The 12,448-nt window shown below is 35.6% G+C and overlaps 1 protein-coding gene across 2 annotated transcripts in view; it reads right to left on the bottom strand.

The window, feature by feature from the left end:
• The window catches only part of LOC150109660 (cardioacceleratory peptide receptor-like), a 77,950-nt gene that overhangs the window by 35,359 nt on the left and 30,143 nt on the right, over nucleotides 1-12,448 (bottom strand). The window lies entirely within an intron of this gene.

Genomic DNA, 12,448 nt, shown 5'->3' with positions numbered 1-12,448 from the left:
AGTAACTATGTTGATTACTTGAAGCAAATGTATGACTATCTCCAGGGTAAATCCTCTTCCTTATTTATAATCCTCGTTTATAATCCGTACCATTCATCTTTGATCTCATTTCATTAAAGGGTTGTCTGGTAATACAAATTCCAAACAAGAGACGAAGCAGCAGACAGCAGATTAATAAGTCAGGCGACATCCTTCGTATTTACAAGCGTTCTGTCTAGTTGGGACGTTCTCAAACGAGGCAGAAAATGAAACTGCTGCACAGAATGGTCGTATTTAATATATAGTTTGTACATATACATCTAATCATGTACAGTGTCTGTAATGTAAAATTAGATGAAGAGTTTTTATACATCCTGCGTATGAAAGAGATGAGTTTGGAAGAACACAAAACTATTTATTTAAAACTTCATGTTTCGTAGTTGAATTGACTTTGATAATCTCGTAAGAGAATCAGTATAATCAAGAAATTAATTATAAAAAAAACTTACTACTTTATACTACTTTAGTTGGAGTCATGCAGTGCTTCTTAAAAGGATATGGCAAAGGAACCAACTATCACACCTTTGGTAAAATCAACTGAAGTACTCGGAACCATCAGACCTTTTGAATGATGTGAGTTCTTTGAAAGGATTTAACTCTCCAAGTGTCCATTGTTTTATGTTCCTAAAGTTAATCATTCGCTGCGTGCAACTGATGTATTTTCCAGATAGAATTTCGCCTTAGCCACAAGCCGGTTCTCGAGTGAAATCACAAGTTATCGGACACTGAGCAGTCTGCTGGTTGTTAGATGCAATCCCAGCTTTGCCTCAATAATCGATATTCACTACTGTTCAACGTAGCGTTTGCTTAGAAATGCATTAATTCAAACCTCGTGTACCTTTCGTATGCACCGCGAATATTTGTTATGCAGCTGACTCTATAATTATTGTGGCATCAAATGGCTCATTATTTCAAGTCATTGCCTGCAATGCTCGACAAGAGAAATGCAAATCGCTCTTTCACAGAAAAGTAACTAATAATTTACTTCGCCTTCAAGTTTGATTTTAATAAATGATCAGTTTCTCTTCATACATCTAATTATTTTCATGAAATATATCTGAATTCTTCTTTGGAGTAAAGTAGGCCCATCATATTATATCGTGATCATTCCCCCTTATCAACACAATAAACTCAATAAAGATTATCGGATGATAATCTCTGTTGAGTGCCCATATTTAGAACGATAATATTAAAAGAGATCGCGACTCTTGGTCTATTATGACGAAAGGCATTGGATGCTTTCCTTATGTTTCAAATACATTGTAATAGTGTGCACGAAATCTATCTAGTATGAAAGAAATCAACGATGGCATCTTAGGGTCACTCAGTTGTTAAGAGGATACAGTTAGGAAAACCAACAGTTCATGTTTGAAACTGTTAGTGCATTCTGGCGTATTTAGCTATCTCTCGAAAAATGTCTAATTTCGTCGGATGTCCATTAACGCCGTTGATGGCCTCGAGTTAGCGGTCAGTGATTGGCTAAGGATGGAGATTGCCTACTAACTCTATATATTATCTGTAGGAAGAACTTGGAGGAGGATGTTGATATTTGTTGAAGATGGTTTGTTTTTAAAAAAATCAACTTTTGGAAAATATATTTCCGGCATATTTGTTATTATTCAGGTCAAAGTTTCTGAAACAAACAGCTACGTTGACAATGAAATACAAATAAATAATTTACTAGCCAAAATTAATTATTTACAGCCTAGGTTTGGCTAGCTTAAGCTAGCATTGTCAGAAGTAATTTAAAACTACACACTCAGTGAAGACAAACTAAAATGAACTGGATAACAAGGACACTCACGTACATAGAGGGCGACTGTCACTCTCTCTTCGTGTTGTTAATTCTGAAGGATAAATAGATACCGAGAGTCTGTTCTGTTACATTCAACCGAGTTATACGGAACCCTGCTAACTATAGCAGAACGGACGATATGAATTTAAATAGACTTTGGCACATTGCTCTATCTACCGATCAACATTAACAAGAGGAATCATCACAAAGAAAACCACTGTCGCTCTCCATGCACGTGAATGTTATTGTTATACAGGAGGCCATTTTGGTTGGTGTCTTCATTGAATGTGTAGTATTAAATTGCCTCCAATAATGCTAGCTTGAGATAACGAAACGTCTGTTCCAGAAACTTCGACATGCATAATATTTAATAACATTTTAATATACTAGTTTAATATTTTATCTTTATAGTATATTTTAATATTTTACTATTAGATTTCAATATGCCATATTTATTTTTTTATACTACATCCTACCATGCACATAATTGACTGATCTCTATGCCTTAGAGGTCTTTTGGGAATCCATTGCATAAAGATGTAGGGGTGCAGAATGTTTAAAGGCATATGCTATATTTTTAGAATTTTAGAAATATAAAGTATTTAAATTTTTAATTAGAGATATTATTTTTGAGAGATAATTATATAAAAGGAGGATAATCATATAAAATTTTTGTGTGCGTACACCTGTACGCGTGTGAAGCAGCACAAACTGTAAATGTAATAATAATGACTTTGTTAAAGGCAGGTCCTGCTTCAGAAATTTTGTTTGACGTTATATACTAAAATATTGCAAGCAGGATATGTAGAATGGACATTTGGAAATACTCTTGAATATGTAGATATGTAGAATATTATCATTTATACATATTCTATATGTATAAATGATACATATTCTTTATCATTTAAACATATCAAGAGTATTTGGAAATACTCTTGAAGTTTGTCAAGGCAATCGACAGGATTCTGTATGGGAGATTATTATAAAAATTGATTGGGTTGGTTTGCAAAATGGTCTTGTGGCATGGATAGCAGAGTGGCTCGCTGAGAGGTATCAGAAAGTAAAGTATGGTGTTATACTTCTGGTATACCACAAAGGTTCTATACTGTAGTCAGAGCTGTTTAAGTTGTATATATTCTGCAGTTCATCTTGATAGTATTAAGCAATTATTTGTTGATGATGCAAGGTTAGGAAGGGTGATAAGGAATGTTTCCGATACACAGTCCTTGCAGGCTAATCTGAAACTGATTCTAGAGATGAATGATAATAAAGATCAATTCAGCAAAGCTAAGTGCAAAGTTATTCGTTTTTGAGCGAAGACATTGCAGAGTATTTTATGGATGGTAATTTGCTACAAGTGATTAATGAAGCTGGAGAATTTAGAAATGATGGTAGTAGGCAAGTTAAAGTTAAGAGCCACATTGCTCAGGAGGATAAGGGATCACATGGAGATGAGGAAAGATAACCCATTTTGTAATAGTAATAAAGTTATTCTTCCGCTGTGCAATGCTTTGTTAAGACCATACATGGACTACTGTTTTCAAACATGATCATCTAGGTTCAGAGGATAATTGAAGACAATATTCATCAAGTGTAATCAAGATGATATTGGGTCAATGGAATTGCGCATACGAGAATAGACAGCGGGAACGTGCTTTTCATCGTTTGAATTATGAATGAAAAAGATGAAACATGGTAGAAACATATAAAGACATCTACAGTGTAAATGCAATTGAAATTTTTTAATCCGCGATAGCAGGTGTGGAAAACTCAGGATCATCCCTGGATAATGAGCAATCATGTGATTAGGAACTATATGAGATCCAGATTTTTTCTCATATTTATGTTAGTGTATGAAGTAGTAATGCACGTTGCAGGTATGTCATCAGGGAATATTTTCAAAGAGAGATAGAATACGTTTTAGGCATTGTATGATCTGTAAGAATAGACCCCTTGATGACTCCTTGTCTCCCTGAAGGAGGTGCATGTATAATAAAAAGAATAACAAAAACAAACATTTGGAAGAACAATTTGGTAAGAAGAAATATTTTTTTAGAAGAAAAATTAATTTTCATTGAAATGGTGCATCCTGTATTTCTCAAATATGTAAATGTGATATTCCGTAGTGTTTTGTCTCCGTCAACGTAAAATCTGATAACTGCATCTGTATACAAAAAAAAATGATGTTTCGAACTACAGAAAGAGGTAACCTAACAACCGTTTCTAAAATTCTTGAAAACGTATAACACGGACTTCAAAACTACTCATAAAATTATAATCTGATCTCAAAAGCAAAACTTCTCCAGAAATCAAAAAGTACACCCACGTTGCGCGAATATATTGCAGACATAAAACTCCTCAATTAAAAAGAAATACGCTGTTTTCCTCACTGTAGCCTTAACAGATAGCGGAGAATATGAAAAGCATCTTGCTTCACCCCTAAAGCCATTAATATCAACAGTCAAAAACGCTGATGCAAAGATGCATCTTTACAAGTAAAACTGAATTTAATTTGTACTGTATGTCCATTCTACAAAGCGAACTTGCATATCTTAAATGTTTAGTCATCAAGAAAGGCCAAGGTAGTGTAAGTGTTAGTGTTAAAAAAAAGAAAAAAATACTGATTTCCCTCTTCCACTAGGAGCCAGACACTAATCTATCCGGAATGGCAACGGGTATGACCTTCAAGGATTACCTACTCTTACTGTATACAGAAGTGTATCCAAAGTTATAAAACTGTGTTGGAAGATGGTTTTATGGCTCTGGAGGGAAATCTTGAAGAAAGAAAGAAAACAACCAAAAGACTGAGATGATGAACTCAGTTCTAGAAGAAAAAGAGCAAAGGAGAAGAACAACTGAAGTTATTCTTACTATAACCGGTCAGGTGTCTGAAAAAAAACCGATATACACTGGATTCCATAAGTTAAGGAACAAAGATAAAATTCTTGACATCTCCGAAAAAAAAGGAAAAACAAATCATGTAAAAAGTGATACCGAGTGTGATTATCGTACGCAAAAAAGATTGTTGCTGTCAGCTGTAAATGCAAATGAGCAACGACATAAAATCGGGCCTTTGGTAGTGGTTTTCCATTTCATGTCTGGAATCAGAAGAACCCATATTTCATTGATCAAAATTCTTTCTTCTCTCCAGATGAAGCCAATACCAAACATAGTCTCATCTGGAGAGATCCTGGGACTCGTTACTCTAATATTAGTGAAAAGGATACGTGTGGTGGAAGTAGTGTTAGGTTTTGGGGAGGCATCGTGTAATCTGCATATGCTTCTTGAAGGAACCACGAATGTTGCAATGTTTGGAGACAACAATGGATCCCTTATGTTCGTCTGAATGCGCGTGCGATAGGGGAGACATTTATTCGACTAGACTATATTGCTTGTTCATCATCGAACGAAGCTAGTGGACCCATATCTTCAAGGAGAGACTGTGGTACGTATGGACTGGCCAGCCAGGTCTCCGCACCGAAACCCTATCGAACATGTCTGGGATTCCCCAAGTAGACATGTTGATGACCCCCGCAAAAAAAAAAAAATCTTGAAGGACTGAGGAGAGTTTTGAAAGTTGTTACTACTGAGGTCCTGGACACCATTATACAGTATGAAACACCGTTTTGAGCGCTCCATTCCCGTGAGATGTGAACACGTTCCTTACTGGGATCCTTTGACAATCTTCAATTTGAACGTTGTCTTCAATGATCCCATTTGTTACTGAATGAAACTGTTTATTCACGATATTTGTGAGCGTTTCTTTCACATCTCAAATCGTACTACCAACACCAACAATAATAGAAATGGAGAGTGATAGAGTTATAGAGATATAGAAAAGGTTGACCGAGAGAGAGCACTTCTCTCTCTATTAGCCCTTCAAGATAGAATGTAAAATATCTGGGTTAGTTACAATTCATACCATGCCGGAGGACATGATAGTGTTGTTTGTTTATCCTGAATTATGACCGAAACTATTAACGCTATGAGGGTAGTGTAGCAATTTAGTATGACTTTCTGGCCGAGCTGCCTTTTTTTTTTTTTTCTGAATAAAAACCAACCCGAATTTCAAGATAATCTGTACCACCTCTGTCTGAAACACGCCGATCGCCTTCAACATAGTAATTTGAATAAGAACAGAGAATATCAAGAAATCATTCATATGTCCACACTCTCTGGGTTAAGTCAAAAGGGCTCATTTTATTTGACTTAAATATATAATTGCAGCCCTTGGGGAAAAAATGAAGATTTTTGCATCCATATTTAAATCCATAGTTACTGAATGGAAAAAATGTCAGCAATGCATGGAAATATTTGAAAAAGTCCTTGAATGAGGCGGTATCACAAAGTATCCCTAGTGTTCGAAGAATAAATAGGTTGAGAGTGAAATGGATATGCAGCCTTATTAAGCTAGAGATCCACAAGAAGAAGATGATGTGGAAAGAATATCGTGAGAATAAGAGTGAGAGGAGTTATGATATATATAAAACTCAGGCCAGAAAAGTAACGAGTATTGTGAGAAAAGCTAAAACGGAGTATGAAAAGAAATTGCCCATGGAAGCTAAAGGCAATCCAAAAGAATTTTATAATTATGCTGCAAGCAAAAGAAAGAATAAATGTGGAAGATTAACTTTATTGAATGCAGACGGTACACGAGTGTCGGAAGCTAAGGAGATTGTTCAATTAATGAGTGCTCACTTTGCTAAGATATATCAACCAGGTGTATATAGTATGATGGATGGTGCAACGTTGGATGAAGAGTTAGAGGTTCATGAAAATGTCATTGAGGAGCTCTTGCATAATCTGGATAAGAATTTGTCAATAGGGGCAGATGGAATATCTGACCGTTTGTTAAAGGAATGTTCAGCTGAATTGGCTAATCCTTTCACATGTTTGTATAACTTGAGTCTCAGCTCAGGAATGATACCACAGGAACGGAAGTAATGTAATATAGTTCCATTGCACAAGGGTATTGCAAAAACGGATGTATAACTACCGACCTATTAATATTTCTGGTATGGTAGTGGAGATTTTAGAGAAGTTGGTAAGAACTTGCATACAGAAATGGGTTGACAATCATTCTATACTCTGCAGGGAACAGCATGGGTTTACTAAAGGAAGGTCGTGTTTTAGCAATTTGCTCATGTTTTATAACAATGTTACGGCCTAGTTGGATAAAGGAAATGGATACGCTATAATAATGTTGGATTTTTCTAAGGTTTACTCAACAACCACACGACAAGTTGTTGAGTAAACTGAAGAATATGAGATTGGAACATAATCTATTGACTTCAATCAGGAGATGGTTGAGAGACAGATATAAAAATGTGGTATAAAGTGGGTGTGAATCTGCCAGATTTAAGGTAACCACTGATGTACCTCAGGGTTCAGTACTTGGGCCATTATTGTTCAATCTATACATCAATGACATCAGACAGGAATCTATCATCAGATTTGCAATTGTTTGAAGATAGGCAGGGCAATCAGGGATGCTACTGATATTCAGCAATTTCCAAATGACTGGAAATCTTGGCAAGCGAAAATGGCTATCAGTTTAATGTTGGTAAGTATAAAGTTATGCACTTTGGCGTGATTAGACAACCAGCGGTATACTATATTAGTGGGGCTATGCTGCACGAAACTGATGAGGCAAGGTATCTTGGTGTATTTGTGGATAAGAATTTAAAGTTCAAAGGTCACATACCAAAAGTTGCAAATACAACTCAGAGGATAATTGCTATGTTGAAGCGAATCTTGACATGTGAGGATAAAAAAGTAATTTTGCCTCTTTATATGGCTTTGATATGACCACACTTGGATTACTGTGCGCAGATTTGGTCTCCCGGGTTCCAAGGGAATGAAGAAGCTGTGGAAAGATTGCAAAGAAGAGTTTCAAAGATTATATCTGGATTTATATTATGAGGACAGATTGCGAGTATGGGGATTGCAGACTCTGGTTAACAAGAGAAAGAGGGGTGATCATAAAGGTCTATAAACCTTTGAATGGGTGTTATAGTATTTCAAGTGATGAAATTTTTCATTATATGGAAGGCAGGGAGAGAACACGGGGGCATCCATGGAAGTTAAATTTATTTGCAGTCAAGAAAGGGGTAAGAGCTAGGTTTTTCTCCCAGAGAGCAGTGAGTGAGTGGAATAATTTGCCCTTAGGGGTAGTGAGTGCATCTAGTATAAGTGAATTTAAGGGAAGGTATGATAGCTGGGTTGGGTAATTTACAGGGTGAGTCCTTGACTCCCTGCAGGTCTCAGATAATAATAATAATAATAATAATAATAATAATAATAATAATAATAATAATAATAATAATAATAATAATAATAATGTTTTTTTATTTTATTTATTTATTTTATTTGTTTATCATGTCTGGGATGTAGAAGTTTCGCGTGGCCTTTCCGTAGTGATTATTATATTTATATGTGATATAATTAGTTGTCTGAGGTCTTGTTATACGGTATGTATTTCTGACAGTCCTGTAGTTGGCATGGAAATAATGTTTTCGCAAAGCTGCATAGCGACATAAATGTTTTGCTGTGAGTATTTTGTGTTCTGACATTGCAATGTATATAAGGTCGTTAATTTCTTTTTGTTCCCAAAAGATCAGTTTTATCATTTGTACTGTAGCGATATTAATCTATTTAATTTGTAGGGTACACAGAAAGCATACGTTGTTATAGCGTATCTTAGTATATTTTGGCATAGTGCTTTGTATATTAGTGTTTTTAGGCGTATGGGAACTATGTCTTTTAATCTGTAGAGTTTGCCACTTATTGTTCGGAGTTTGTTATGTAGATGGTTTATGTGGCTATTCCAGTTCATATTTGCATCGAAGTAAATTCCAAGGTTTTGTATTGTTTCAACCTGAGTGATTGTAGTGGTTTTGCTGTTCTGTGTGTTTTTATGTTGGAAAGTGGATGTTGGGTGGTTATATATTTGTTATCGACTGGTCGAGTCAGTGGATTTCTGAATATCATTAATTTTGTCTTTTCTGAGTTTAGGTGTATGGATTCGTGAGCCAGTCTATGATCAGATTTATGTCATGTTGCATATTTGTTTGGGCTATGCTTGCGTTATTATTGATAGATATTATTGTTGTATCGTCTGAGTAGTGGAATATCTTACCTTTGAGAGGTAGCTGATTAATATCGTACGTGTAAATGTTGAATATAGTCGGGGATAGTACAGCTCCCTGTGGTACTCCACAGGGTTACTGGTAGCTCTCTGCTTTGGTTTGACCCAATACGTGTGATATGCTTTCTATTTTGAAGGTAGTTTGTAAACCACCTGTGAAGAGGCCCGTCTATTCCAACATGCCTCAGCTTTTCTAACAAGGTCTGATGTGTGAGTGTATCGAATTCTTTAGTTAGATAATGACTACAATGGCAATTTGTTTTTTTCTAAGGCGGTATTAATTACGTCTGTAAAGACTTCCAATTTCTAGGATTAAGTTTTGTGTTATCCAAGGATTTTGTGTTGTTGTTGAACGAATTCTGACTTTCTTTGTTGCTTTCTTATATATTTCCTCCGGTGTGAGTTTAATGTTGTTGAATCTGATGCCAGGTGTTCCCAATCTGTTTTTCTTATTTCGTGGTTGACTATTTCTTTGTATATTATTGTTTTCTGTCGTTTTTCTTCTGTGGGACATTGCATGGATATTGTCTTGGTGTGCAGGTTTAGAGCGGTGAAGTAATGGTCTGCTAGTTTGCACTTTATGACTGATGCAGTGCAACTGTTTGGTGGTGCTCGGGCGTTTATATGATCTAGACAAGAGACAGTGATAGTATTTCCGAATATTTCTTCTTTAGTACATGATGTTATTGTTGGTATTACATTATACATGGATAGCGTCTAGGTATTGTACAGTGTTGTTCTGGTTTTCGTTTGCAATATTTATGTTTATGTCGCTAATTATCATTAGGTATTCGGTTGAGCAAAATTCTTGGCGTGAAAGCTAGCAATTGAATTCGTTCAAGAATTTTATCATGTTTAGGTTTGGTGGCCTGTAAATAGCATTTAGTATTATGGGATGCTGTCTATTGGTGGTATTAGTGATTTCTAGGCAATGGGTTTCAGCATGCTCAAACTGATAGGCCGTTTCTTTTGCTATTAATTTTTGTTTGATAAATATTAATATCCCCCCCCCCTTTTTTTTTGTTTGGCGGCATGATCTATGTTGTTGGAAGCCTGGAATTTGGAAAGCAGTAGCTTGGTCATTAGTTATGGATACTTATGTTAGAATCAATATATCAATAATATCAGTGTAATTCCTCAGATAACCCTGTAAAAATAACCAATGTTTTCGGATGCTTCTGATGTTAACATGCAAGATTGAGAGGCCTCTCGCTTGTTTCCATGCATCAAGCGATTCGAAAGTACAATTACTGATGTATTCTGGTGTAATTACATCTATCTGTTGGTTCACATTCATTTTTGTTGTGTTGAGATCATCTTATTGAACTAAGTTGGAGTCTTTTGTTTCACTCTGGAAACCTGTCTATATCTTCCGAGCTTTTTATTTCTATAGACTTTGAAATCTATGACTTTTTCAAGAATATTTTGCCGTCTTTGATCGTAAACATTGATACTTTTTTTCTGTTTTTTTCTTTTCTTGCTTTGTTCAAGAGATTCTGATTGAAAGGTATTAAATACTCAACTGAACATTTAAATCCTTGACTACTGGTTTTTTCAGTGTGCTGGCTTTTATGAGATTGTTTCTTGTAGCCTTGCTTGTCAGACGAACTATGACTGGTGCGGGTCGTGGCGAGCCTTGTTTTTTGTTCTTCCTGGGAATCCTATTTATGGTCTGAATATCATTATGTTGTAGGGGGATGTCAATTGCATGGTCTAACTTTAAAACTACGTCTCTGATATTTTCTGTGGATTCAGTTTCTGGAAGACCGTTTATGACAAGGTCTTCTTTATGTTGTTGTTGGTTTAAAACTTCGTATTGTAGTTTCAGGGAATTAAATTCTTGACGGAGTTCCGATGTGTCTTTTATCAATTTGTGCTGCCTGTCAGTTAGTGCATTAATGCTGGTTTTAATGTCTTTTACCGTTTGTAAGACTTCCTCGACTTTTGAATTATTAAATTTAACAAACTCTTCATATTCGCTAATTTTTTTGCTATTTGTTTATTCTGTTTATCAAATAGTTCTTGAACAAGATCTACCAAGCTGGCTTTTATATTTTCTAAACCTTTTTCTATTAATAAATTTACGGAACTCAAATTATAAGACTCACCGTTATTTTTTTGTCTGTTCAGTTCATCGTCCAATTCTTCCTCCGGCGTAATTTGCGTGGTGGGTGGCGGCCTTTCTTTGTTCTCTCTGCAATATAGGCATTTCCATTCCTCTCGCTTGGCATCGGATTTACGTTGCCATGTTGTTTCTGAGGTTCCGGAACAAGGAAAGTGAAGATTTCTAAGGCATTTCCTGCAGGTTATATGACTTCTGTCGGACGATAATTCCTTCGGGCACTTGTTGCACTTCATGGCTCACCTTTCTTCCCTTGGACAACTGTAAAGATGGCGACATCCTGTGTTCTATGCTCATCAGTAACCACGGTAAACTCTGTTCAATTTTCAGCACACTCACAATTTGGGTTTCACTTGGCCGATTTCGATGAATTATATATCACTTCTTCAGCGTGACAAGAAGAGTTTATTTGTGACACTTTTAAATTAACAACAGGAGTTTGAACCACATTAAAGTATAAAATCTGGAACAGCGATACAACCATGTAACCATTCGTATGCCTAATAATAATAATAATAATAATAATAATAATAATAATAATAATAATAATAATAATAATAATAATAATAATAATAATAATATTTGTTTGATCTGATCTGATTTTCCCTTTCAGTAGTTTCCGACCGTAGGTGACTTTGTAGGCATTGCCTACAAAGTATTCCTGATGAGATTTTACAGGGTAGTTCACCATTGCTTTCCCTCACCCCCAATTTTATTGGTCTCGGGACCGGCATATCGCTGGGACGTATTCATGATTGTTATTCATGTGTGATTAAGGGGCCGGTTTGCTTGTTCTGGGGAACAAAAAAACCGAGTTTCAGTATGAAAAAACCCTACCTCCGCATGAGACCAGCTAACTCACCTTTGGTCGAAAGAGACCAGATAAAGGTTCCTCACTTCGATGACTTTCCGATCAAAGGGCTTCGTCTATACTGACTGACTACGAAGGCTCTCATATTTGTTTAGGTTATGAATATACTTCAGAACATAAGCAGATTCCCAGAAAAACATGTCACTTTCAAAGCGGAGTTTTTTAAGATAACAGCTTTTTTCCTGGATATATAGTACATGATCTACTGATCCATTTTATTCATAGTTGTTCATCCTTATATAGTTCTGGTGATCTTTTTCTCCATTTTGGGGATAATCTTTCTGTTTTCTTATTTCGTTAATAATATTTAGTTTACCTTGTTTTGTTTATTCGTGAAATGCCTCATTTTACTTTTAGGCAAAATACTGGATTATAAAATTCAGTTGCTTTTTTTTTCGTGTTAACAAATATTTAAATTTTAGAAATATTTTCCATTTCATGTCTGGAGTGAGAAACCCACATTTCATAGATCAA

Source organism: Typopeltis vanoorti, chromosome 2 (genome assembly GCF_054136105.1).
Source record: "Typopeltis vanoorti isolate ZY-2024b chromosome 2, IOZ_Tvanoo_1.0, whole genome shotgun sequence".
In the NCBI taxonomy this organism is placed as follows: Eukaryota; Metazoa; Arthropoda; class Arachnida; order Uropygi; family Thelyphonidae; genus Typopeltis; species Typopeltis vanoorti.
The sequence above is the reverse complement of the archived record's forward strand: the minus strand, read 5'-3'. Positions and strand labels throughout refer to the sequence as shown.